Source organism: Homalodisca vitripennis, chromosome 2 (genome assembly GCF_021130785.1).
Source record: "Homalodisca vitripennis isolate AUS2020 chromosome 2, UT_GWSS_2.1, whole genome shotgun sequence".
In the NCBI taxonomy this organism is placed as follows: Eukaryota; Metazoa; Arthropoda; class Insecta; order Hemiptera; family Cicadellidae; genus Homalodisca; species Homalodisca vitripennis.
The window spans coordinates 102,923,537-102,951,188 of NC_060208.1; the positions used below are offsets into that span (position 1 = coordinate 102,923,537).

Sequence of the window (27,652 nt, forward strand, 5' to 3'; positions counted from 1 at the left end):
TTATAATTTTCTGAATAATAACTAACGCAAATTCGGAGTTTCTCTACTCTACTGATTTGAATTTGAGTACAAATGTTCATTTTCATTAATATGATTATTAAAAGGTAATTCTTGCGAAATTTCTGCTCAACATGCTTAGTAGTTTTTGCATCAATTGAGATAATATAAGCTTTAAACTAAATCTGTAACCAACTCCATTATTTGGCACGGCTAAATAAATAACCGATCAAGATCATAATAGCTGTGGCAGTGGCGGGGGTATCAGTCGACAGGTGTCTGACGAGGTAAATTTAGCTCCTCCCGACAAATACGTGGCAGCAATGCTCCCGGTCAACAATAGATCTCCGCTCAGTCCACGTTCGAACGTGATAATGTTTCATTGTTCAGCCTAAGTTAGTGTTCGTTATGGTATTATCTAAGTGTTTTATCTCCGTTACGGAATAAACCAAACAAAAGGTAATGACTATTTTACTAGTTGATTTACAATGTCTTCAAATTAATAAATATCAATTCAGGACAATAATCCTATTAGATCTCGTCAAATTTGTTTGTTACCAAAAGAGTAAGTAATATTTTGATGTAGCTTCATATTGCTATTAAGTCCATCTTAAAATGAAACATAACACTAAAATTAATTACTGCACTTCGAATAGTTTAAAGTTTTCTAAACTCCGAATGTTTACGTTTATAGTTGGAATTTTAGAATAATATGCAGTGAGTAAAAATAGTGGTACTATTTATATAAATGTTAGGCATTAGCTTTATTTAATTAATAACATTATGTACCCTGCTATGCAATTATTTAACCTATGCCATAACATTCAAATATGGCATTTTGAAAAATTAAACTAGTCAATAGGCCTAACGTTTTGTATTTTTGTTTATTTTCCAACGCTTTATGTGTGCGTTAATATTAAAATAGAGTCGTCCATTTATTTATTTTGTCAAACGTGAGATATTCACTGTTTGAAGTTATGGAAAACGTCAAACGCAGACTGACATAATAGGAATACAGTATACTATGGCTAGGGTAATTCACCCTTAAAAAGAAGGCATACGAGAGGGAGGATTGAATAGATTGAAAACAGACCAGTTGTTCATTTATTTAATTTATGGATATATGTGTATATATCCCTGAACCCTTCATTAGAAACGCACTGATTAATGAAAGCAACAAACAGAACTGAAACCTATAATTAATAATATAATAAAAAAGAATTTTGATCAATTAATACCATAAACAACAGTTTCCAATCAGCTGTGTGTAGAATATTTGTAAATGTTTACATAAAATTAAAAATGTATATAAAAGAAGGAAAAGAAAATCGCCTTAGGTTGAAACCATCTGGAAACCATCTTGTTTTTAATTAACTGATATGCAATTTCAATATTTCTTAAACTAATCAGAGTAGTACTTTGGTTGGTATTTATTTGGCTCTAAATGGTAAATTACTTTTAGGTTGAAGCAATTTTCTAATTTATTTTGATTTTGCTGAATTGTATGTGCAGATTATGATCTCTCATACTTTTGATGAACAATATAAAACGGGTGATTGGTCATTCTCACTCTTTATGGTGTGATGGTTTTTTCCAATATCATCTTTGGGACAGAAAAGAAAGAAATCATCGGAAAGAAATTATTGAAAAACGTATAAAAACTAAAAAAAAACATGTACGTAACACAGCAATTAAAGTGGAGAATATGTTGTTTTTTATTTATTTTTGGATGTGCAACTGTTCTGTCTTTAACTTTGAATTTGGTGTATTCATCACCGAGATTTTTATTTGATAGATTATTGCACGATTAACCGTATGTTTTAAGGGTTTCATGAAATGCCAGGTTTCAGTTCTTGTAAGATAGTACTGTGAAATGTCAGTAATTTTATTTTTATTTTAATCATATGGTACATCTCGATAATGAACCTTAAAGATAATAGAGTCAAGTTAACAGATTTAACTATGCGAGAACGGCGTAGGTAATTGATCTTGTTCAATTTAGTAATTGAAATAAGTGCCCACGAAATCCATCAGAATGTAGGTTCATTAAAAGACTACATCTGAAACACCGACAACGAAATGGAGTTTCCATGTCTCCAATCATAGGGAGTTGCCACAAACACAATACAATTGTAACACTCACTTGCAGTGGTCGTGTTGTTATCTGAAGGGTCACAAACAAACGCAAACACAACACTTGGGTGGGAACACAGGATAATTCTCTCATAAAGATGAAAAGTCAATGATGGCAATAAAATAATTATTTTAACCCTTTACAGATGTTAGTTTTGAGTTTAGCTCTAGTTCACCTTCCTCTCAGTGCAGTGTCTGAAATCTGACTATATCACAGACTTGACTCCTGGAATCTTGAGTTATGTTCATCTGAAGAGATCCAAAAAATGTTGGCGACTAAGAAGCTCAAAATAAACTCTTTACATCGTTTCTACATCAGAGACACCCAGACTACAAAATATAGTGAAGAAACATTCTCAGGTGTACAATTGCAGGAAAGGTGGACTGTAGCTTAAAATTCACGTTGATTCAAACCTTCCCACCATAGTTAAGTTATGTGTAGAAAATCTTGACAGATGTTTGAAGACCTTTTTATTATGGCTCATTTCCCAAATTTGGGGGTTGAGGAAATTACAAAGGGTTGACATGCCGTTTTAAAATCTAAATGTTTCTCATTTTGTGAATCAAACAATGAAAAACGTAAACTACCAAATACAAAGTCACTTACAAAACAGTTCCAGTTCAACATTAACGTTTTCCATTTCAACTGACACCTTGTTTTGTTCACTTTTAAAAGAGCATTTCCTTTATTGTAGAGTCTAAATATTGCTACACGTGTTGTAAGTGCTAAGGCTACTCACCGTTAAATAAATGAAAATAAAACAAACAGGCATTTTTATTAAATACATTAAACAACTTGAAGTTTGTATTTTAAGATTCGTTCTTTCTACAACTAACGTTAACAACTATTGAACTCTTTGAATTAAATAGTAGTTACATCCTTCATACTGTGATTCAATAGATTAAAGATCGTTCCAAGCAGCTTAAAACATGTGATATCTTGTCTAAAAATATAGCAAGAGATTGCAATGTTTATAATATTTTTTTATTGATTTTCAAAAGTAAAGCAGTATCTATAATCGACAGAGAGTTATTTATTAATATTTTATCACATTATTTAATTTAACACTAGAGAATGATCATTGGCAAAAATACATAAATGAAAAATTAACTCTGATTATAACTCGGAAGACGGATGCATATTTCACAAACCAGAATTTGAAATTCCAAACTTATTATAGAGGCAAGAGAATAGGTTTTTTTACACGAGAAGGTATGGGTTTCAGATTATTTTAGTTTCATTGATCATAAAGTGCGGGTTGGCTTTTGAAACGTTGAGTTACCTCGTACTTCATATTCTTATTATATTTGTAATTACAGAAAAAAATTATAAATCTTAATGATGTTTATAAGATACCTCCAAAATCCTTTGGTTTTATTTTAATTACAATAGTTAAAAAAAGTTAATGTATTTCCGGCATAATACCAGTCTCTAAATTGAGAAATAAGTACAAGTGGTGTAATAATATTTGAATAAATTTCGTGGTTATTCGTTTTACCCTCTAGTACATACGTATGAAGAAATATTAAAATTCTAATTTGAAATTAAGGAGTAATTTAGTATTTGTTATTATGTTAATAATACAAGGAAAGGATCGATATACCTCAATTTTGTAGCTTATGTAAACATTGTGTTCGGATTAAACCAAAATTCCTGAAAATGTGAATTTTATGACAAGCCAAATGACATTCCCTCCCCCTTCTCACCGCCATTCTCTGGTAGGTAGGTTCTCTCTGTGCATATTTATTTATGGTCCATTATATTTTATATTTTCTGTCTCGTTTTACGGTTTCCCTTCACTTTACATTTCCCAGTTCCACCGAACTATCCACTTTTTATGGCGCCTTCATTTCGTATTCATTTTTCTCGTAAAACCAACACAGAGTTAATGGCCTTGTTTTATCACTAAACATTACTTTACACACCTAATGTAAAGTAAATGAAGTAAAGTAAAGGCCACTGTAAAATAATAATATACAGGGTGGCCAAGACCAAGTTTTAATTTTGTGTGTGTGTGTGTGTGTGTGTGTGTGTGTGTGTGTGTGTGTGTGTGTGTGTGTGTGTGTGTGTGTGTGTGTGTGTGTGTCATAATACAACATAAATGAAACTCAAATACGGGATTACATGTTTCTTTTACTCACACACACCCAAGAAAAATCATTTTAGTTTAATCGTGTAGCTTAATACAATTTAACTGATATTTCTGGAGATTAAGACCCATTAAAAGCTATCCACACTCAACATTTAATGCGGATAAAATTCTAGTAATAAAGTTCGAGAAATGTATCGAAATGTCATGAAAATTTTGTTTACTAAATGTTCAGGTTTTTATATTTCTACATTTTATTTATAATCCTGTGCGGCAATAGTGTTGAAAAACTAGATCTGTTTTTGTATATTGAATATGGTTGGTAAGCATTTATGTATAGGTGGTTTGCGAATTATTTAATGATCTTTTGGCGATTTGTTCTTCAGATAAAGGAAAAAATATTACATAATATAAATTTGGGTCTAACATGTTTATAAGGCGTCGGTGTGCCTGTATGAGTTTTTACATTTTATTTGTTATTTAAAGTAACCAGTCAAGACAAATCATTCACTTTTGGGACTATTAATTATTTTTCTTGGAGTCTAGAACCAAAATAAAAATTATATTCGATTATCATAATATGGTTCTAAATAGTGGATGGGTACAATTTTTAAAGCTTAGTAACGTAAATACTAATAAGATTATAGACATTATCGGATAATAATAAAGTTGAAAATTTCATTACAAACCCGTTGACATCTAGATCATAACAATCGGTTGGTAAATAATCTAGATGTAAGTTTTTAACTGTTGTAATACACGGCATCATTTTCGTGGTTTTGAAAAGTAAGAATTCACTACAATTATGATGTACCTGTATACCTGTATGCGCGTAGTAAATCAGTCAATTGTTTCTCAGCTGTGTGTGTACAAGGCTTCTCATGGTAAACAATCCGGGTAAACTATTTCCCAATACATAACTGATAACGTGCATTCTTTTAAAATGTCTTCTATGTCGAGCCAACGTTTCAATCAAATTTGACGGCTGTGTAGCCTACAGATTTATAGTGGGATAGTCATGATAATCGGAATTCGGCTAAGCGAGATTCCAAAGAGAAACTTTATTAGATTTCTGTCATTTGACTTTTGAGAAAATATACTGTTTCGCAACTTTACTATTATAGAACTTAGTTTATTAAAGTCTTCCATCCGCAGACAATCGAGATATAAACAAAGTCTGTTTTGTTTGAAGGCTTCATTATCAATGTTTCCGTAATCCTTTTAAAAATTAACGAGAATTCTGTTTAATGTGTTTTCCAGTGATACTAAACGCACGTTTTAAACTACAGTCCCACGTGATTGATGCAATTTGTAGCCCCATTGATACGAGTACTTCTTCGTTTTAAACTACAGTTCCACGTGATTGATGCAATTTGTAGCCCCATTGATACGAGTACTTCTTCGTTTTAAACTACAGTTCCACGTGATTGATGCAATTTGTAGCCCCATTGATACGAGTACTTCTTCGATTTTTTGAAATCTATTACGATTTCAAGATGGCGGACGTTTGATAAGGAATGTTTATATATCTATTACTTATTAGATAATGTAGAAAAGAACTTTAGAATACTCAGAACATTTGCAACAGCTGTTCTCCCCACAAGTTTTCTAATATCCTGTAAGTTTGCAGATGGTTGCCGTATAAAGTTTTGTGGAGTACGCTACAGTACCTACAGAATATTACTTCTATATAAAACACAGACGTTATTGATTCAATAAAACCAATACGTGTATGAACATATTTGATTGCAACAAACCCATTTCCAAATGTTTGGAAGTCATATTTTCATCTTCGTAATGTTTTAAGGTGATTCTAAACTAAAAATCATCAGTGTGGTGCCAAATAACCTTCAAACGACCTTAACGCATCTACAATTCCATACGTCGAGTTATAACCACAAATAAAATCTATCTTTCTTCATGTTGGAAGAGATATTTTCTCATACTTTCATGTAAATAGTAAAAAAAAACCTTTGTTGTAATTTTTTACAATTTGTCTTTAAAGCTATATCAGTTTTACTTAAATAGAGTGTTTAACAGATGGTTGCTTGAAGGATCCATAAAACATTCAAGTAATTGTAAAAATACATGTATGGGGCAAATGAGAAAACACATGTTTAATTATAAAATTTATTTAGATTTTTTACTTTTACGTTTCATATTGTTGTGCTCAAAATCATGTAGAACCTATAAGACGGTCGGTCATTATAGCAATTCTCTTATGTTCGGCGAACTCTGCGGCATATACAGGAGTTTAGAAAAAAACAAACTCATTATCTCATGTTTCGTGGAGTTAGGGCAGTAGATCAACGCATTCTATTGAATGCTGAGCATTAAACAGTAGATTACGTTTAGAGCATATGGACCAAAACTTCGAGAAATGGTTGAACTGACTAGATTGGACAGAACATTTCTTACAGTGAAATCATGTCTCCTTCCTCCTCGTCATCAACACAGTGACTTTAGATTTCTACACATATCATATCAAAAAGAAAACATTTTGATTAAATCTTAAATGTTTAAATTATGACAACCGTACACGTCACGATGCAGGGTGCAGGTCTGCCCGTCTCTGAAGTGATCACTACTATCTCAGTTTTCGTAAGAGTTGGGTGGAAATCCATCGCCTCTAAATCATTGTTAATGTTTTTGTTTGACATTTGAAATACACACATTCATGAGATATAGTCCCACGCCTTGATTAGTCACAGGCATTTAGCCAAAAATATCTGTTTGTGACAGAACTGTTTAAAGTTCGTTTCAAACGATGAATGGACAAAGAATTGACAGAATTACCAATATTTGAAATAGGTGAGGGTTCAAACAAAAATAAACCCAATGTTTCGCGAACAGGAATATATTCTTTTCTTTAGATATAAAATTATGAAACACAATTAGTAAGCGAAGGATAAAATGAACATATATACCTATGTTAATAAACGCCAAAATCTGTTGATAAAACAGTTTTGTATGTCCAAAAATAAAAAAAAAAACAATCGTTTCTGAACCCAGCAGCATCTGTTGTAGTGCGCATGATGCGTGTCTGCAGTGCATCTGTGTTCTGTCCTGATGTTTTCGTTAGTGATTCTCAGGACGTGGTAGTATGCTCAGATATGTTTATGTATGTTCTGCTTTGATTACAACATTTTTGTACACTTTGACTTTGGCCTGTATATCACCATGTTATGCTTATTTTTTAGCATTATTACACTTCTGTATTAGTATTTTAAACGTGAAGAAGAGGATATATCCCACTCCTCAAAAATGTCGTACTTCCGGTATATTATCCATACAACGAAACATTTCATTTTCTTATATTATATGTCTGTCCCCCATCAAAATCCAAATACGCTGCTGATTATCATTAGAACTATGATAGCCGATACTAGAGATGTCAAATCTGAAATCTATCAAATATTTAACAAATTATCAAAGGAATTCTACAATCCAATCTGAAAAGATCCGCCGTATATATTATCGTACTTTTGTAAATAACATTTTGCGTGTAGTTAATATATTAACGTTCGCACACCGTTGTAAGTCTGCTGCATCTATTCGAAGAAGCCAGATGATCAGCAGTACTCAAATTCCCGTGCTAAAACGTGTTTGTTGTACTTTATTTTTGAAAACCGGTACATAAATAACCTAATTAACAAATTATCGTATTTATTAAACACGTCTTGCTTGCAGTTCTGTTTTTCTGTACATCACCGCAAGTCTGCTGCTTGTATTCGTGGACGGCAGCTAATCGATACTACGCAAATTACTTATCGCTCAAACGTGATTTTGTTATACTAAGCGTATGAAAAAACCGTAATTAGGTAACCCAATAAATAATTATCCTAGTTTTGTACGTAATATTCTATTTGCCGTTAGTATTTTCTATATTTATTTATATTGATGTATATCCGCATGTACTATGTTTATTCACGGGCTACCGTTGACTGGCAGTACACAAAATTACCGATCGCTAAAACGTATTTTTATCGCACCTTGTGTTTGAAAAACCATAAATAGATAACCTAATTAACAAAGCATTGAGCTTTTGTAAACAATACTTCGCTTGCGGTTTGTATTTTCAATGCTTCTGTTTGCGCAATGCCCGCATCTGCTGTATCTAAGCGCGAATGTCAGCTCCTCGACTGGAAGTAATCAAATGATTGCTAATTCTTGTTACCTCGCAATTTTTGTAATAGTATAAATAATTCCTCTAAAAATTACATTGTGCTAATCGTGACCAGAGATATTTAAACACGTTTCTAAATTGTAAGTTTAAAATATACTTTATAAGTGAAACAAATATATAGTCATATTATTTGCAGATCAGAGGCACAGATTTTAAAATAGAAGCCCATTTTACAATCCATCAAATAAAAATAATATTAGGGGGTATGTCTTAGTTATTAAACTATAGCTATATGTAAAAACCTCTGCAAATCCCTTCAAAATGGAATGATAGGCTATTCTTGGATTACTTTTAACATCATCGGACAGTCTCCAAATGTTTAAGATGGCAAGAATTGGATTAGTGATGATTTTCTTCTAATCATAATTAGGCTAAAAAAAGCATCTAAGATTAAAAAATGCTCGTTTTATCCATTATTAGCAGATACACAAGCTCATACCCTGGTTCCCCTGTCGATCAGCTGATCGGTTGATACAATCCTGCAAAGTTGCTAGCTGATTGATGGTTACTGTTGAGAACTGGCCAGTGTTACCAACCTACGCTCTCTCAGATAATTTGTCACCCCTCTCCGACTCCTCCCCTCCCACAGTCTAACTGAAAGCTTTCCCCCGCGCTGTGATTGATGATATCGTGTACTTCCCCCGGTCTGGCGATAAGGAAGTACTGACACACTCCCCGACACGTGCGATTCCCTCACGAAAGATAAAAAGCCAATCATTAATTTCACAGCGAGATCAATAATATTTGATCCGTACTTTTTGTTCGTGTTAAACCTTTACTTTGTATTTGAGATTATTTCCAAATACATAAATTTGATGTGAAGCAATATGCTGTAGATTACATATAGTATCCTAAAAAAACTACAGCATACAAACCATAATTTGAATCTGGTAATTAATAATTAGTATTCTTTATGTGTTTTAAGCTATTTAAATTAAATATTAAAGTTTGGGCAGGGTCAGACAGTTATTTGCTTCTGTGTATTTATTTAATTACAACATAGATTTGTATTGCTTTTAAGTTTAATATTTTAAAGATTTCTTTATTAATAGATTAGAAGTTAGCTTGGACGCACCGAGAAACAACAGCAAAAACTAGTATTTATAAAATGAATCTATTTATCATCTGCTTGAACCCTGGAGCGTGAACGGATAGTCCAGAGGTGTGTTGTTATTATATATATTATAATAAACTTGAATTTTATTAGCACAAAACAAATGTGTACATAAATAATTTTAAAAATATTTAAAAGAAAAATTTAATTATTTCTTGCTCGTTAAACGTTTTTATTTAATGGCAAGAATATTTAAAACATAAAATGAATGAAAAACCTAAATTATGTATAAAATTAAACTTTGGACTTATATTTTATAGATGCACATAGCATTTAATATAGTTTTTAAGTACTTGTTATGGGCTGGCTAACAATGATAATCTTCTTCTAGTGACAAAGTAGCAGTGAGAAATTTGACGCGAATGGGAATTGTCAGTAATAAGTGGTTTTGTAAAGGTACAACAAAATTCGTCATATCTGCTATAAGCAATCTAGCAATTAGAAAATATTGTATACTGAACTAATACAAAAGTTAAACATCATTGCTGGCCCTCCCTCAGAACTGGCGCACAACCTAGAAAAGTAAATGTTTCTAGACTAAATCGATCCAATCAAAGATATTACTTCCTTCTCAATATTGATATACGGCCAGCGCTTGGTATTGACTTTATATCTCTGTTTATTCAACGTCAATCGCTCCAAGCAAAAATTAATTTCGTCATTCACCATATTTTGTTACGTAACTATAATAATTAATAAAGCAGTTATGGTCATCAACTTAAAAATACTTTTATATAACGAACTGTAAACGTCGTTTTATTTTTCTTAAATGTGTTTGTTGTGTCAAAAGCATATCTTTTATTAATTATGACTTAAAAGTTTAATTATTAGCTGCATGTTTTTATTACTAATTATAAGGAACATTTCTTTTCTACTAGTTTTTAATATACATTTACTTATAAAGCATAAAGTAATAATAAAGCACACTACTGTATGAATATTATTAAACTACGACTGAACGGTTTAAGAAGGCACGCTAGTTTGTTATATTTAATGTAGAGATTCTTATGGGAAAATCATTAGCTTATAAATTATAAACAATAGTTAAGTACTCTAGTTTATTGATAATCGTATTTTTTACATACGTAAGACACTAGGACACTAAAACCCTAAAAGTTTGTATAGCATACTAAAAGTTGTCATAGCATAATATTTATATATTTTTGACGAATTCTTACTTATAAGAAGTGTTAAACTGTGAAAATAGATAATAGTAGTGGATTGTAGGGGCTTTAGCTCCTAATTATTTTTGAGTCGTTTTCACATAATATACAGCAATCTTAAAATATTTCATTGAGATATGCCTGGGCAGTTAATATTCAGAAATAATATAAAATTCTTTAGGAATCTACTCGTCTGCTCCTGTACCCGTGAGACATTCTTTACCGTTTTCCCTCAAAATTAGCGCACTCATTATTTCTTCAAACCTGTAATATGTTTCATTAGCTTAAGATTATTTTTAATTTTTATACGTAATCCGATATTTGATTTTGTGCTATTTTATAATTGTCTTAGACATTCTGGTTCGTTTATTAAATGCAATTATATCTGGTGATTCAATCCTTGACAAATCTTTTATTCAACATTCGAACGACAAACTTTAGAGCTTTCTGCAACCTAAGAGGGACCTCTCAAAAACCCATGAAAAATCAAATAACACATAGAGAACGTAGTGTTACTCTCTAACACTTATAAGACGAAGGGCACACGAAGATAGTTTAGTAAGGACAGCGATCTAGCGAATTAAAACACTTCCCGAAAATCTGTTTGTGTGAAGATGTGTTTGTTGTGGCAGATAAGTTGAGACGGCCAACGCCGACAAACAACAAACAATAAAACAAACAAGGATTCGCGCCAATACGCCGTCACACCGAGTTGATGTGGTCTGTCGTGTTTGTTTGGATTTACTTTATTGCTTTTAAGTGGCCTGAGGTGATGTCTTTTCGATAAAATATTTATCCGCGGTTCAGACGCCAAAGATTACCTACTGAAAGTTCGGCCAATGAGCAGGAAATAACTGGGGAGGACGTGATGAATTTGATTATTTTAGTCTAGGACCCGAGAGCTAAGTTTGATTTTACAATAATTCAAATTAGTTTTTTGTGAAATCGATAGAAAAAAAATATTCTCTAAGAAAAAATCAATCGTGAACCGCGTTAGTTTTGGTGGGGATAGAGATGTAAGATATCGAAAGGATTACAATTTCACATATCATGTTTATTTTTACGTAACTTTATACACTTAAAAGCACCGTTAGACATTAAAGAAAGTTATATCAGCGCCAGCCAACCATAAGGAGACCGATTGTTTTGTTGAAAATGGCAACTTTTAGTCTATCCCGTTGGCAGTTCACATAGAGTAAGTCCGAACGCTCAATTTTACCGTGCCTTAACATTGGATGTGATATTGATTGTATAATTAATCCCATCAAAGCTAAAACCTTCAACCTTTAAAGAAGTCCCACCCACTTCAACGATCATAATTCGCAGTAAATTACACAATATCGATCAAGTTCCCCTTTTACTGCATTACCTCGACATTTACAGTTATTTGTGTGCCACTCCTGGATGTCAGCTGGGTTCGTTAAGTAGGTTTTATATTTTAGGGTCTACTGACAGATGTAAAACAGCCAGACCAGAAGTGAACATAATTGTCTAATGTGAAGGGAAAAGTCTTAAAGAAATATTTGAACTTAATTAATATGGGGATTTAATGAAATGAGACACATCTATTACAAGACATACGTACACCACTTCACGTGTCGCGTAGCAGGAGTCGCTGAAGTTGCATGCAAACTTTCAAGTCTATAGCTCGCTTCATTCTCGTGCTGTTCTGCAGATAGATAAAAGGTCAGACACAAAATACATTTTTATATGCCTCGGACCCCAGGCAGACAGAGAACACTCAGATAGACTTAGCTAACACTCAGATAATTTCAAGGAGAGACATGCACCATCATCAAATCGTTATAATGTCATGTGATTATACTCGTCATTTTACAATTTTTTTATTTTATAATTTTCTTTTTTTTTCAATCGTGGTTATCCAAAGGGCCGATGCAAAAATGTTTTCTGACATTCATTAAAATCCTATTGTGTCACATTCACCATCGTGGAACTCAATGTTCCTCATATATAAATGGAGCTTCATGCAAACTTTCATGCCTTTAAATACTTAAGTTCGTTCTCGAGATATCGTGATGACAGGCAGAAAATTAAATTATTCAAGACCCTCAAATTATAGGCTTTGCTAATGCTCGGCCAATTATTATTCCAATTATATAAATAATATTAATCAATAATTTATTTCATCTTAGTTTTAGTAGGCCTATTTATTACAATTATACAAAAACCAAATGAAATAAATAGTTTAAAAAGCATGCCTAATAAATGAAGACACGCTTTTTAAACTAATAAAAAAACTGAGCTCCAGTTCAATCAAAATTGGAAAAAACAAGAATCTCTGGGTTTTCCATTACAATTCTGGAATAGAGGGACATCAATTTATTACCAATTTTTTTTAATATCAATGATATTATTATAAAAAATTTTATCTGTAGAAACATTAAAACAAAACTATTGTTTGGAAATGTTCTTATATTTTGTCTGCACACAAGATTACATTACTTACATAACAATGAATATTCGTATTCATTGTGAAATTTTATATTAAAAATTTAAAATTAAAACTCTGTACAAGTTGTCTTGCCAAAACAGAATCTAAACCGTAATAATGATATTAAAGTCGAGGGAGTGTCAAGGTTAAATATTTTAGAGACGATTTCAAGTTTTATTTGATTGTAGATTGGGCGTAATTGCTGTGAAATCTTTCCCTAAATTACAAAGATTATCAAAACATATGGTTACGTAAGCACTAATTAAGTGAGATTGAAAAATTTAAAACCATTCCAAATGAGAATTATGCATAATTTCTGGACAATACGTGCACTAACGTAAATCAACATTTGCACAAAAGAATTTATTTTTTGTTATTTTTGCTTTTAATTGCAGTATTAAATTTCAAAACATTCGGATTTAGATTTGTTACACATTGAATAAACAAAACTTAACCATCTTACCTTTAATAATGTGCCTAAAAGCTATTTTTTCATTTTTCCACCACATCGTAAAAAGATAATAAACATTCTGCTCTTTCTTCCAATGCTATCATGTCAGGTAAAACAACAGGAATAATTTATTTTATAATTCAAGCTATTTTTAGATTATGTGTTTCTTACTTGAATGTACAAAAATAGAAAATCATCAGAGCTTATTTAAGAAACAGTAAAAAAATCTCTTCTTCAAAGAGAAGTTTACGGACTGACTTGCAATACATGTGGCTTTATGTCTGTTGTTATAACCGTCCTTTGTGTGCAAACAGTCCGCTTGGTACACTCGCTGGTTAGCAAGAATCTAAATTTTGATAATATAATATTCTATTCAAATCTATTCAAGTCAAAGATTTAACTGTCTGGGAAATCCTGATGTACCCTCCTCCAATTATGCATGGATTCGAAATTGAACGATTAACCGAATTAATAACACGTCCATCCAGATTTCAATATGTGCGCACCATTTTAGAGTATAAAGAGTTAGTTTTAAATTTCTCCATTTCATACGTTTTAAACGTTCTTCACATAACGAAACTAAATCCATCGCTTATTGTTTGATAAATGTAAATATTATGAGTTTTCGTTTGAAGTTTATTGTTGTTAATGGAATGTGTATGAGGGAAACGTGATTTTTCATTTATGGACGTTTGTCATTGTTTATGGATACAAAAATCAGTAACACTACGTTTCGAGATCTGCAATCTGATCTCTTCCCCAGGTAGATCACTAATCTAATATATAGGTACAATATAGGTTAAAATAGACAAATCATATCCAAGCGTAGTGATACGCATATGTTAGAAAATGTCAGAAACAACTAACATTTATATGTCAACATCACCCACTATTTATAAAATGGGCACTTTAATAAAACTAACTTTGATTGTAACAAACTGAACTAAATAATACAAGTTCACTGATTATAAATAATACGTTTGCTCTCAGTAACCGACCACTGACAACTAACAAGTGGCCAATAGTAAAATCAATCTAAACGGCAGAAACAAGTTGGTGGCAAGCACACTCCAACGAGGTTGCACCTTTTTTTATTATTGGTTTATTCTAGATAGACTTCTTAAACTACACTGTGACTAAGCACGAGGCATATCCAGAAAGTAAGTGCATTAAGGCTCTTACGGCAGAAAGGATTTTTTCGACATGTTTTCCTCGGAGTTTTTCCCTTCCAAACGAGATAAAGGATAAAATGGGTCTTTAGCAATTGGTGGGAGATTGGATTGACATTTTTCACTAACCTAATTTAAACTAATATGTTGACTGAATGGTTGATCCGCAGGTTTAATGTATGACACTTCGATTAATTTCCCTTCTGATTAAAGAAATAGTTAGGATCCCGATTTATTATGCTTGCTCAATCCAATTCACATGATGATCTTCGGGCTAACAATGATGACCATTTTTTTTTCTTTTCTGATAGCCAGCCCTCTTCTTGAGTTTTCGTTGTATTTTAATTTTTTTCTCTAATTTTAAATGGTCTTTTTTTCTCACCTGTGCATTCCCGATTACAACTATTTTTCATCCTGTCAACACAGTTTTCGGATTCCTGCGTGCCATTTTTTGGTCTGGCTTTACCCAGATGTTGTCTAATAGAGGAGAGTGTTTAAATTCAAATCCCTCTTTTAATCCATCTTGATCTAGTCTTAACCTCTTGATCTATCAAAGAACGTATAAGCAACTCCTTTTTTGACAGATTGTTAATGGCTTGAATGATAGTTTAAATACTTTCCTGTGTCTGTTTATTTCGAAATACTGTAGTCAGGATAATCCCTATCTTTTACTAGCACGTCCAAAAAAGGAAGCTTGTTTTGACGTAATAAACGTTACGTTACTTAAAGAATATTTTGTTCAGTGTGGTAATAGTAGGAAGTAGAGTAAGGGATGGTGGATTAATGGGGTGATTGGGGGAGGAGTAAGGGGTACATCCAAGCCTGGTCACATTACGAGTATTGTAGTCACGGCAACGACGTCGGGCGGCCCGGCGCCTAAAACGCTGGCATTGGAGGTGTCACAGTAAGCGACACAAACGCGTGTTTTTATAGCTCTTCAATCAATAGGGAATATGTCTTCCGTCAGTGCACCAGATTTGCTGCTGCTGCTGTTGTAACTAAATAGGAGAACATTTGGATTTCATCCAATAAATATCGCGCGTTTTACTAAAAGCCAATACTGTGCATACTTTAATACTGTAAATTCGTTAAATAATATTTTTTTAAATTTCGCTTGATTGCTTCGTCGTTTCATAACTTTGTTATCTTCTGTTCAAAATAGAATTACTAACATGTACGTATATGTGTACCAGCAGAGGAACGACTGGCAGTAACCTTAAGAGTCGTTTGTACAAGAAATCGTCTTGATTTCAGCTCCATAAAAAAAATTGTAACTTCAAGCACTTATAATCTCTTATAAACGACAGGAGAGATTGGTTCGTTCGTGGTTAAAGAGTAATGGAAGACAAACTAAGAGTTCGGATAGTGTAAAAAAGAAATAAATAAACTGGTACAGATAAACAATGAGTTCAGCAAAAGAACAGAAAATATTGAGGTCGGCTAACCTGTCGAATGAAGGAGGGGGAAGTCCGGGGGTTCATTTGTAGCGACAAGAACACTATCATAATTCACCGATTCCATAATTTAACGAGGTGGACGTATTTTTCGCGGCGACTGGGAAATAACTTCTCAATGACTTTAATGTTGAGCGTTTTATAACTCAAGCTGCGTTCCTATACGAGGCAACAAATACGCGTAAGGTGACACTGGCCACACCTCCAGTCTAGACAGACTAATAAACGTGGTCATAAGCCGAGACAAAGTGATGAAACGTAACAATCCTTAAAAAATGTTGTGTTGAGTGCGACATTAAATAGTAGGAAATAGTGAAAGATGGTGGATTAGTGAGATGGTTGGGGGAGGGATGACGTCCAAGTATTACATTCTCCAGTCTAGACAAGACTAGTAAACGGGGTGATAAGCCGAGACGAAGTGATGAAACTCAACGATACTTAAAGTATGTTGTGTTGAGTGCGATATTAAATAGTAGGAAGTAGTGAAAGATGGTGGATTAGTGAGATGGTTGGGGGAGGGATGACGTCCAAGTATTACATTCTCCAGTCTAGACAAGACTAGTAAACGGGGTGATAAGCCGAGACAAAGTGATGAAACTCAACGATCCTTAAAGTATGTTGTGTTGAGTGCGATATTTAAATAGTAGGAAGTACCAAGCTGAGCCCCTCCACCCCCGGGACGGGGTGGTAATGGTGGTGGATTAGTGGTGTGGTTTGGGGGAGGGCTGACGTCCAAGCATTACATTATCCAGTCTAGACAAGACTAGTAAACAGGGTGATAAGCCGAGACAAAGTGATGAAATCTCCAACAATCCTTAAAGTATGTTGTGTTGAGTGCGATATTAAATAGTAGGAAGTAGTGAAAGATGTGGATTAGTGAGTATGGTTGGGGGGAGGGATGACGTCCAAGCATACATTATCCAGTCTAAACAAGACTAGTAAACGGGGTGATAAGCCGAAGACAATTTGATGAAACGTAAACAATCTTTAAAGTATGTTGTGTTGAGTGTTGATATTAAATCAGGTAGGAAGTAGCGGTAAATGGTGGTGGATTTAGTGGTGTGGTTGGGGGTGGGGTGACGTCCATGCACATTACATTATCCAGTCTAGACAAGACTAGTAAACGGGGTGATAAGCCGAGACAAAGTGATGAAACTCAACAATCCTTAAAGTATGTTGTGTTGAGTGCGATATTAAATAGTAGGATGTAGGTAATGGTGTGTGGATTAGTGGTGTTGGTTTGGGGGAGGGCTAGACGTCCAAGCATTACATTATCCAGTCTAAACAAGACTTAGTAAACGGGGGTGATAACCCGAGACAGTTTGATGAAACGTAAACAATCTTTAATGTATGTTGTGTTGAGTGCGATAATAAATAGTAGGAAGAAGTAGTGAAAGATGGTGGATTTAGTGAGATGGTTTGGGGGAGGGATGATGACGTCCAAGTATTACATTCTCCAGTCTAGACAAGACTAGTAAACGGGAGTGATTAAGCCGAGACGAAGTGATGAAACGTAACGATCCTTAAAGTATGTTGTGTTGAGTGCGAGTATTAAATAGTAGGAAGTAGTGAAAGTTGGTTGGATTAGTGAGATGGTTGGGGGGAGGGATGACGTCCAAGTATTAACATTCTCCAGTCTAGACAAGACTAGTAAACGGCGGGTGATAAGCCGAGGAGACGAAGTGATGAAACTCTTACGATCCTTAAAGTATGTTGTGTTGAGTGCGATATTAAATAGTAGGAAGTAGGGTAATGGTGGTGGATTATGTGGTAGTGGTTGGGGGAGGGGTGACGTCACAAGCATTTACATTATCTGCAGTTCCAGTCCTAGACAAGACTATAGTAAACGGGGTGATAAGCCGAGAAAAGTGATGAAACTCCCAACAATCCTTAAGTATGTTGTTGTTGAGTTGCGATATTAAATAGTAGCGAATGTTAGGGTAATGGTGGTGGATTAGTGGTGTGGTTGGGGGAGGGGGTGACGTCCAAGCATTACATTAATCCAGTCTAAACAAGACTAGTAAACGGGAACGCGGTGGTGATAACGGAGACTAGTTTGATGAAACGTAACAATCTTTAAAGTATGTTGTGTTGAGTGCGATATTAAATAGTAGGTAATAGTGAAAGATGGTGGATTAGTGAGATGGGTCTTGGTGGGAGGGATGACGTCAAGCATTACATTATCCAGTCTAAACAAGACTAGTAAACGGGGTGATAAGCCGAGACAATTTGATGAACGCAATAACATTCTTTAAAGCATATTTGTGTTGAGTGCGATATTAAATAGTAGGAAGTAGTGAAAGATGGTGGATTTAGTGAGATGGTTGGGGGAAGGGATGACCGTCCAAGTATTACATTCACCAGTCTAGACAAGACATAGTAAACGGGGTGATATGCCGAGACAAAAGTGAAGTGAAATTAACTAAACGACTTCCTTAAAAGTATGTTGTGTTGAGTTGCGGATGCGATATTAAATAGTATTAAGTAGGGTATTGGTGGTGGATTAGTGGTGTGGTTGAGGGGAGGGGTGACGTCCAAGTATTACATTCTCCAGTCTAGACAAGACTAGTAAACGGGGTGATATAAAGCCGAGACAAAGTGATGAAACTCAACAATCCTTAAAGTATGTTGTGTTGAGTGCGATATTAAATAGTAGGAAGTAGTGAAAGATGGTGGATTAGTGAGATGGTTGGGGGAGGGATGAAGTCCAAGGCATTACATTATCCTGTTCTAAAACAAGACTAGTAAACGGGGGTGAGATAAGCCGAGACAATTTGATGATAACGTAAAACAAATACTTTAAAGTATGTTGTGTTGAGTGCGATATTAAATAGTAGGAAGTAGTGAAAGATGATGGATTAGTGAGATGGTTGGGGGAGGGATGACGTCCAAGTATTACATTCTCCAGTTTCTAGACAAGACTAGTAAAAACGGGGGTGTGATAAGCACGAGACAAAGTGATGAAACTCAACGATCCTTAAAGTATGTTGTGTTGAGTGTGGATATTAAATAGTAGGAAGAAGGGTTATGGTGGTGGATTAGTGGTGTGGTTGGGGGTGCGGGTGAAAAGTTACAAGCATTACATTATCCAGTCTAGACAAGAACTAGTTAAACGGCGGGTGATACGCCGGAGACAAAGTGCACTGATGAAACTCAACAATACCTTAAAGTTTGTTGTGTTGAGTGCGATATTAAATAGTAGGAAGTAGGGTAATGGTGGTGGATTAGTGGTGTGGTTGGGGGGTGGGCTGACGTCCAAGCATTACATTATCCAGTCTAAACCCAAGACTAGTAAAACGGGGTGATAACCCGAGACAGTTTGATGAATACGTAACAATCTTTAAAGTATGTTGTGTTGTGTGCGATATTAAATAGTAGGAAGTAGTGAATGATGGTGGATTAGTGAGATGGTTGGGGGAGGGATGACGTCCAAGTATTACATTCTCCGAGTTTAGACAACAAGACTAGTAAACGGGGTGATAAGCCGAGACGAAGTGATGAAACGTAACGATCCTTAAAGTATGTTGTGTTGAGTGCGATATTAACAGTATTAGGGGAAAGTAGTGAAAGATGGTGGATTGGATTAGTGAGATGGTTGGGGGAGGGATGACGTCCAAAGTATATTACATTCTCCAGTCTAGACAAGACTATAGTAAACGGGGGGTGATAAGCCGAGACGGAAGTGATGAAACGTAACGATCCTTAAAGTTATGTTGTGTTGAGTGCGATATTAGAATAGTATTAAAGTAGGGTAATGGTGGTGGATTTAGTGGTTGTGTGGTTGGGGGAGGGGTGACGGGTGGTTGTCCAAGTATTACATTCTCAGTCTAGACAGAGAAGACTAGTAAACGGGGTGATAAGCCGATGACAAAGTGATGAAAACTCAACAATCCTTAAAAAAGTATGTTGTGTTGAGTGCGATATTAAAATGTAGGAAGTAGGGCAATGGTGGTGGATTAGTGGTGTGGTTGGGGGAGGGTGACGGTCAAGCATTACATTATCCAGTCTAAACAGACTAGTAAACAGGGGTGTGATAACCGGATACAGTTTGATGAAACGTAAACAATTCTTTAAAGTATGTTGTGTTGAGTGCGATATTAAATAGTAGGAAAATAGTGAAAGATGGTGGATTAGTGAGATGGTTGGGGGAGGGATGAACCGTCCAAGCATTTACATTATCCAGTCTAAATCAAGGACTAGTAAACGGGGTGATAAGCCGAGACAATTTGATGTAACGTAACAATCTTTAAAGTATGTTGTGTTGAGTGCGATATTTTAAATAGTAGGAAGTAGTGAAAGATGGTGGATTAGTCGAGATTAGTTGGGGGAGGGATGACGTCCAAGTATTACATTCTCCAGTCTAGACAAGACTATAGTAAACGGGGTGAATAAGCGAGACAAAGTGGGATCGATGGAAACTAAACGACCCTTAAAGTATGTTGTGTTGAGTGCGATATTAAATAGTATTAAGTAGGGTAAATGGTGGTGGATTAGTGGTCTATGTGGTTGGGGGAGGGGTGACGTCCAAGTCATTACATTCTCCTGTCTAGACAAGACTAGTAAAAACGGGGTGATAAGCCGAGACAAAGTGATTGAAACTCAACAATCCTTAAAGTATGTTGTGTTGAGAGCGATATTAAATAGTAGGAAGTAGTGAAAGAGGGTGGTGGATTAGTGAGATGGTTGGGGGAGGGATGACGTCCAAGCATTACATTATCCAGTCTAAACAAGACTAGTAAACGGGGTGATAACCGGAGACAGTTTGATGAAACGTAACAATCTTTAAAGTATGTTGTGTTGAGTTGCGATATTAAATAGTTAGGAAATAGTAAAAAGATGGTGGATTAGTGAGATGGTTGGGGAGGGATGGACGTCCAAGCATTACATTATCCAGTCTAAACAAGACTAGTAAACGGGGTGATAAGCCGAGACAATTTGATGAAAACGTAACAATCTTTAAAGTATGTAGTGTTGATTTGCGATAATATTAAATAGTAGGAAGTAGTGAAAGATGGTGGATTAGTGAGATATGTGAGGTTGGGGGAGGGATGACGTCCAAGTTATTACATTCTCCAGTCTAGACAAGACTAGTAAAAAACGGGGTGATAAGCCGAGACAAAGTGATGAAACTAAACGACCCTCCCTTAAAGTATGTTGTGTTGAGTGCGATATTAAATAGTATTAAGTGGGCAGGGTTAAAAAGGTGGTGGATTAGTGGTGTGGTTGGGGGAGGGGGGTTGACGTCCAAGTATTACATTCTCCAGTCTAGACAAGACTAGTAAACGGGGTGATAAGCCGAGACAAATGTGATGAAACTCAACAATCCTTAAAGTATGTTGTGTTGAGTGCGATATTAAATAGTAGGAAGTAGTGAAAGATGGTGGAATTTAGTGAGATGGTTGGGGGGAGGGATGACGTCCAAAGCATTACATTATCCAGTCTAAACAAGACTAGTAAACGGGGTGGGGGTGAATAAGCCGAGACAATTTGATGAAACGTAACAAATCTTTAAAAGTATGTTTTGTGTTGAGTGCGATAATTAAATAGTAGGAAGTAGTGAAAGATGATGGATTAGTGAGATGGTTGGGGGAGGGATGACGTCCAAGTATTACATTCTCCAGTCTAGACAAGACATAGTAAACTGGGTGATAACGCCGAGACAAAGTGATGAAACTCAACGATCCTTAAAGTATGTTGTGTTGGAGTGTTAGATATTAAAATAGTAGGAAGTAGGGTAATGGTAGGGTGGATTAGTGGTGTGGTTGGGGGGAGGGGTGACGTCCAAGTATTACATTCTCGCAGTCTAGACAAGACTCTAGTAAACGGGGTGATAAGCCGAGACAATTTGATGAAACGTAACAAATCTTTAAAGTATGTTGTGTTGAGTGCGATATTAAACTAGTAGGAAGTAGTGAAAGATTGATGGATTTGTGAGATGGGTTGGGGGAGGGGATGACGTCCAGTATATTTACATTTCTCCATTCTAGACACAGACCTAGAAAACGGGGTGATAAGCCGAGAAAAAAAAAAGTGATGAAAATCAACAATCCTTAAAGTATGTTGTGTTGAGTGCGATATTACAATAGTAGGAAGTAGGGTAATGGTGGTGGATTAGTGGTGTGGTTGGGGGAGGGGTCGACGTCCAAGCATTACATTATCCAGTCTAAACAAGACTAGTAAACGGGGTGATAAGCCGAGACAATTTGATGAAACGTAACAATCTTTTAAAGTATGTTGTGTTGAGTGCGATATTAAATAGTAGGAAGTAGTGAAAGATGGTGAGGTATTAGTGAGATGGTTTGGGGGAGGGATGACGTCCAAGTATTACATTCTCAGTCTAGACAAGACTAGTAAACGGGGGGTGATAAGCCGAGACTAAGTGATTGTACTCAACGTTCCTTAAAGATTAGTTGTGTTGAGTCGCGATATTAATAATATGTATTAAGTATTGAGGTAATGGTGGATCGGATTAGTGGTGTGGTTGGGGGAGGGGTGGGACGTCCAAGTATTACATTCTCCAGTCTCAGAACAAGGTCTAGTGTAAACGGGGAGATAAGGCCGAGACAAAGTGATTGAAACTTCACACAACAATCCTTAAATGTATTTGTGTTGAGTGCGATATTAAAATAGTAGGGAAGTAGTGTAAGTTAATGGATTAGTGAGATGCGGTTGGGGGAGGGATGACGTCCAAGCATTACATTTATCCAGTCTAAAACAAGACTAGTAAACGGGGTGATAAGCCGAGACAATTTGATTGAAACGTAACAATCTTTTAAAGAAATGTTGTGTTGAGTTGCACGATATTAAATCGTAGGAAAGTAGTGAACGAAGATGGTTGGATTAGTGAGATGGTTGGGGGAGGGGATGACGTCCAAGTATTACATTCTCCAGTCTAGACAAGACTAGTAAAACGGGAGGTTGATAAGCCGCGAGACAAAGTGATAGAAACTCAACGATCCTTAAAGTATGTTGTGTTGAGTGTGATATTATATAGTAGGAAGTAGGGTAATGGTGGTGGTGTGGATTAGTGGAGGTGTGGTTGGGGGTGGTGTGACGTCCAAGCATTACATTATCCAGTCTAGACAACAAGACTAGTAAAAAACGGGGGTGATAAGCCGAGACAAAGTGATGAAACTCAACAATCCTTAAAGTATGTTGTGTTGAAGTGCGATATTAAATAGTCGGAAAAGTAGGGTAATGGTGGTGGATTAGTGGTGTGTGGTTGGGGGAGGGCTGACGTCTGAATCTAAGCATTACATATATCCAGTCTAAACAAGACTAGTAAACGGGGTGATAACCCGAGACAGGTTTGATGAAACGTAACAATCTTTTAAAGTATGTTGTGTTGAGTGCGATATTAAATAGTAGGAAAGTAGTGAAAGATGGTGGATCAGTGAGATGGTTTGGGGGAGTGGATGACGTCCAAGTATTACATTATCTCCAGTCTAGACAAGACTAGTAAAACGGGGTGATAAGCCGAGACAAAGTGATGAAACTCAACGATCCTTAAAGTATGTTGTGTTGAGTGTGATATTAAATAGTAGGAAAGTAGGGTAATGGTGGTGAGGATTAGTGGTTCGTGGTTGGGGGGAGGGGTGGACGTCCAAGTATTACATTCTCCAGTCTAGACAAGACTAGTAAACGGGGTGATAAGCCGAGACCATGTGATGAAACTCAACAACCTTAAAGTATGTTGTATTGAGTGGTGATATAAAATAGTAGGAAGTAGGGTAATGGTCGGAGTGGATTAGTGGTGTGGTTGGGGGAGGGGGTGACGTCCAAGCATTACATTATCCAGTCTCTAAACAAGACTAGTAAACGGGGTTGATAACCCGAGACAGTTTGATTGTGAAACTAACAATCCTTAAAGTATGTTGTGTTGAGTGCGATATTAAATAAGTAGGAAAGAAAGTAGTGAAAGATGGTGGTGGTGGATTAGTGAGATGGTTGAGGGTTTGGGGACGGGGATGACGTCCAAGACATTACATTATCCAGTCTAGGGATCAAAAGACTAGTAAACGGGGTGAGATAAGCCGAGATAAAAGTGATGAAAACTCAACAATCCTTAAAGTATGTTGTGTTGAGTGCGATATTAAAATAGTAGGAAGTAAGGGTAATGGTGGTGGATTAGTGGTTGATGGTTGGGGGAGGGGTTGACCGTCCAAGCATTACATTATCCAGTCTAAACTAGTGAATAGACTAGTAAACGGGCGGGTGATAACCCGAGGGGACAGTTTGATGAAACGTAACCAAATCCTTAAAGTTATGTTGTGTTGAGTGCGATATTAAATAGTAGGAAATAGTTTAGTGAAAGATGGTGGAATTAGTGAGATGGTTGGGGAGGGATGAACGTTACAAGTATTACATTCTCCAGTCTAGGGAACAAGACTAGTTAAAAACGGGGGGGTGATAAGCCGAGACAAAGTGATGAAACTCTCAACGATCCTTAAAGTTATGTTGTGTTGAGTTGCGATATTAATACAGTAGGAAGTAGGGTAATGGTGGTGGATTAGTGGTGTGGTTGGGGGAGGGGTGACGTCCAAAGCATTACATTATCCAGTCTAGACAAATGACTAGTAAACGGGGTGATAAGCCGAGAAAACAGTGATGAAACTCAACAATCCTTAAAGTATGTTGTGTTGAGTGCGATATTAAATAGTAAGGAAGCTGTAGGGTAATGGTGGTGGATTTAGTGGTGTGGTTGGGGGAGGGGTGACGTCCAAGCCATTACATTAATCCAGTCCTAAACAAGACTAGTAAACGGGGGTGATAAGCCGAGACAATTTTGATGAAACGTCAACAATATCTTTTAAAGTATGTTGTATGTGTAGTTGAGTGCGATATTAAATAGTAGGAAGTAGTGAAAATGAATGGGTGGATTAGTGAGATGTTTGGTTGGGGGAGTGGGATGACGTCCCAAGTATTACATTCTCCAGTCCTAGACAAGACTAGTAAACGGGGGATGACTAAGCCGAGACAAAGTGATGGAAACTCAACGATCCTTAAAGTATGTTGTGTTGTGTGCGATATTAAATAGTAGGAAGTAGGGTAATGGTGGTGGATTTAGTTATGGTGTGGGTGGGTGGATTGGGGGAGGGTGACGTCCAAGCATTACATTATCTAGTCTTAGACAAGACTAGTAAACGGGGTGAGATAAGCCGAGAAAAAAGTGGATGAAACTCAATCAATCCTTAAAGTATGTTGTGTTGAGTGCGATATTAAATAGTAGGAAGTAGGGGTAATGGTGGTGGATTTAGTGGTGTGGTTGGGGGAGGGGTGAACGTCCAGCATTACATTATCCAGTCTAAACAAGACTAGTAAACGGGGTGATAACCCGAGACAGTTTGATGAAAACGTAACAATTCCTTAAAGTAATGTGTGTGTTGAGTGCTAATATTAAATAGTAGGAACGTAGTGAAAGATGGTGGATTAGTGTGATGGTTGGGGGAGGGATGACGTCCAAGTATTACATTTCTCCCAGTCTAGACAATGACTAGGTAAACGGGGTGCTAAGGCCGAGACAAAGTGTGATGAAACTCAAACGATCCTTAAATAGTATGTTGTGTTGAGTGCGATATTAAATAGTAGGAAGTAGGGTAATGGTGGTGGATTAGTGGGGGGGTTGGTGGGAGGGGGTGACGTCCAAGCATTACATTATCCAGTCTAATACAAGACTAGTGTTAAACGGGGTGATAACCCGAGGACAGTTTCCCAGTTTGATGAAACGTAAACAATCTTTAAAAAAAGTATGTTGTGTTGAGTGCGATATTAAATAGTAGGAAAATAGTGAAAGATGGTGGATTAGTGAGATGGTTGGGGGAGGGATGTCGTCCAAGCATTACATTATACCAGTCTAAAAAGACTAGTAAACGGGGGTGTTTTCTGATAAGCCGATGAAAATTTGATGAAAACGTAACAATCTTTAAAGTATGTTGTGTTGAGTGCGATATTAAGAATAGTAGGAAGTAGTGAAAGATGGTGGATTAGTGAGATTGGTTGGGGGAGGGAATGACGAGTCCAAGTATTAATTCTCCAGTCTAGACAAGACTAGTAAACGGGGTGATAAGCCGAGACAAAGTGATGAAACTCACACGATCCTTAAAGTATGTTGTGTTGAGTGTGATATTAAATAGTATTATGTAGGGTAATGGTGGTGGTTTAGTGGTGTGGTTGGGGGAGGGGTGACGTCCAAGTAATTACTTTCTCCAGTCTAGACAAGACTAGTAAACGCGCGCGGGGTGATAAGCCGAGACAAAGTGATGAAACTTCAACAATCCTTAAAGTATGTTGTATTGAGTGCGATATTAAATAGTAGGGAGAAGTAAGGGTAACTGGTGGTGGATTAGTGGTGTGGTTGAGTGGGAGGGGTGACGTCCAAGCATTACATTATCCAGTCTAAACAAGACTAGTAAACGGGATGATAACCCGAGACAGTTTGATGAAACGTAAACAATCCTATAAAGTATGTTGTGTTGTCCAGTTGCTGAGTGCGATATTTTTTAAATAGTAGGGACAAGTAGTGAAAGATGGGTGGATTAGTGAGATGGTTGGGGGAGGGATGACGTCCAAGTATTACATTCTCCAGTCTAGACAAGACTAGTAAACGGGGTGATAAGCCGAGACAAAGTGATGAAACTCAACGATCCTTAAAGTATGTTGTGTTGAGTGCGATATTAAATAGTAGGAAGTAGGGTAATGGTGGTGGATTAGTGGTGTGGTTGGGGGAGGGGTGACGTCCAAGCATTACATTATCCAGTCTAGACAAGACTAGTAAACGGGGTGATAAGCCGAGAAAAAGTGATGAAACTCAACAATCCTTAAAGTATGTTGTGTTGAGTGCGATATTAAATAGTAGGAAGTAGGGTAATGGTGGTGGATTAGTGGTGTGGTTGGGGGAGGGTGACGTCCAATGCATTTACATTATCCAGTCTAAACAAGACTAGTAAACGGGGTGATAACCCGAGACAGTTTGATGAAACGTAACAATCTTTAAAGTATGTTGTGTTGAGTGCGATATTAAAATAGTAGGAAATAGTGAAAGATGGTGGATTAGTGAGATGGTTGGAGGGGAGGGATGACGTCCAAGCATTACATTATCCAGTCTAAACAAGACTAGTAAACGGGTGATGATAAGCCGAGACAATTTGATGAAACGTAACAATCTTTAAAGTATGTTGTGTTGAGTGCGATATTAAATAGTAGGAAGTAGTGAAAGATGGTGGATTAGTGAGATGGTTGGGGGAGGGATGACGTCCAAGTATTACATTCTCCAGTCTAGACAAGACTAGTAAACGGGGTGATAAGCCGAGACAAAGTGATGAAACTCAACGATCCTTAAAGTATGTTGTGTTGAGTGCGATAATTAAATAGTATTAAGTAGGGTAATGGTGGTGGATTAGTGGAGTGGTTGGGGGGAGGGGTGACGTCCAAGTATTACATTCTC

At 36.1% G+C, this 27,652-nt stretch overlaps 1 protein-coding gene across 1 annotated transcript in view; it reads left to right on the forward strand.

Annotated features, from left to right (window-relative positions):
* Nucleotides 1-304: 304 nt before the first annotated feature.
* LOC124354494 overlaps nt 305-27,652 on the forward strand; it is a 99,031-nt gene continuing 71,683 nt past the window's right edge. The window contains exon 1 of the mRNA XM_046805001.1: nt 305-456. The gene's annotated coding sequence lies outside the window, so the exon portion shown is untranslated. The remainder of the gene's footprint in view (nt 457-27,652) is intronic.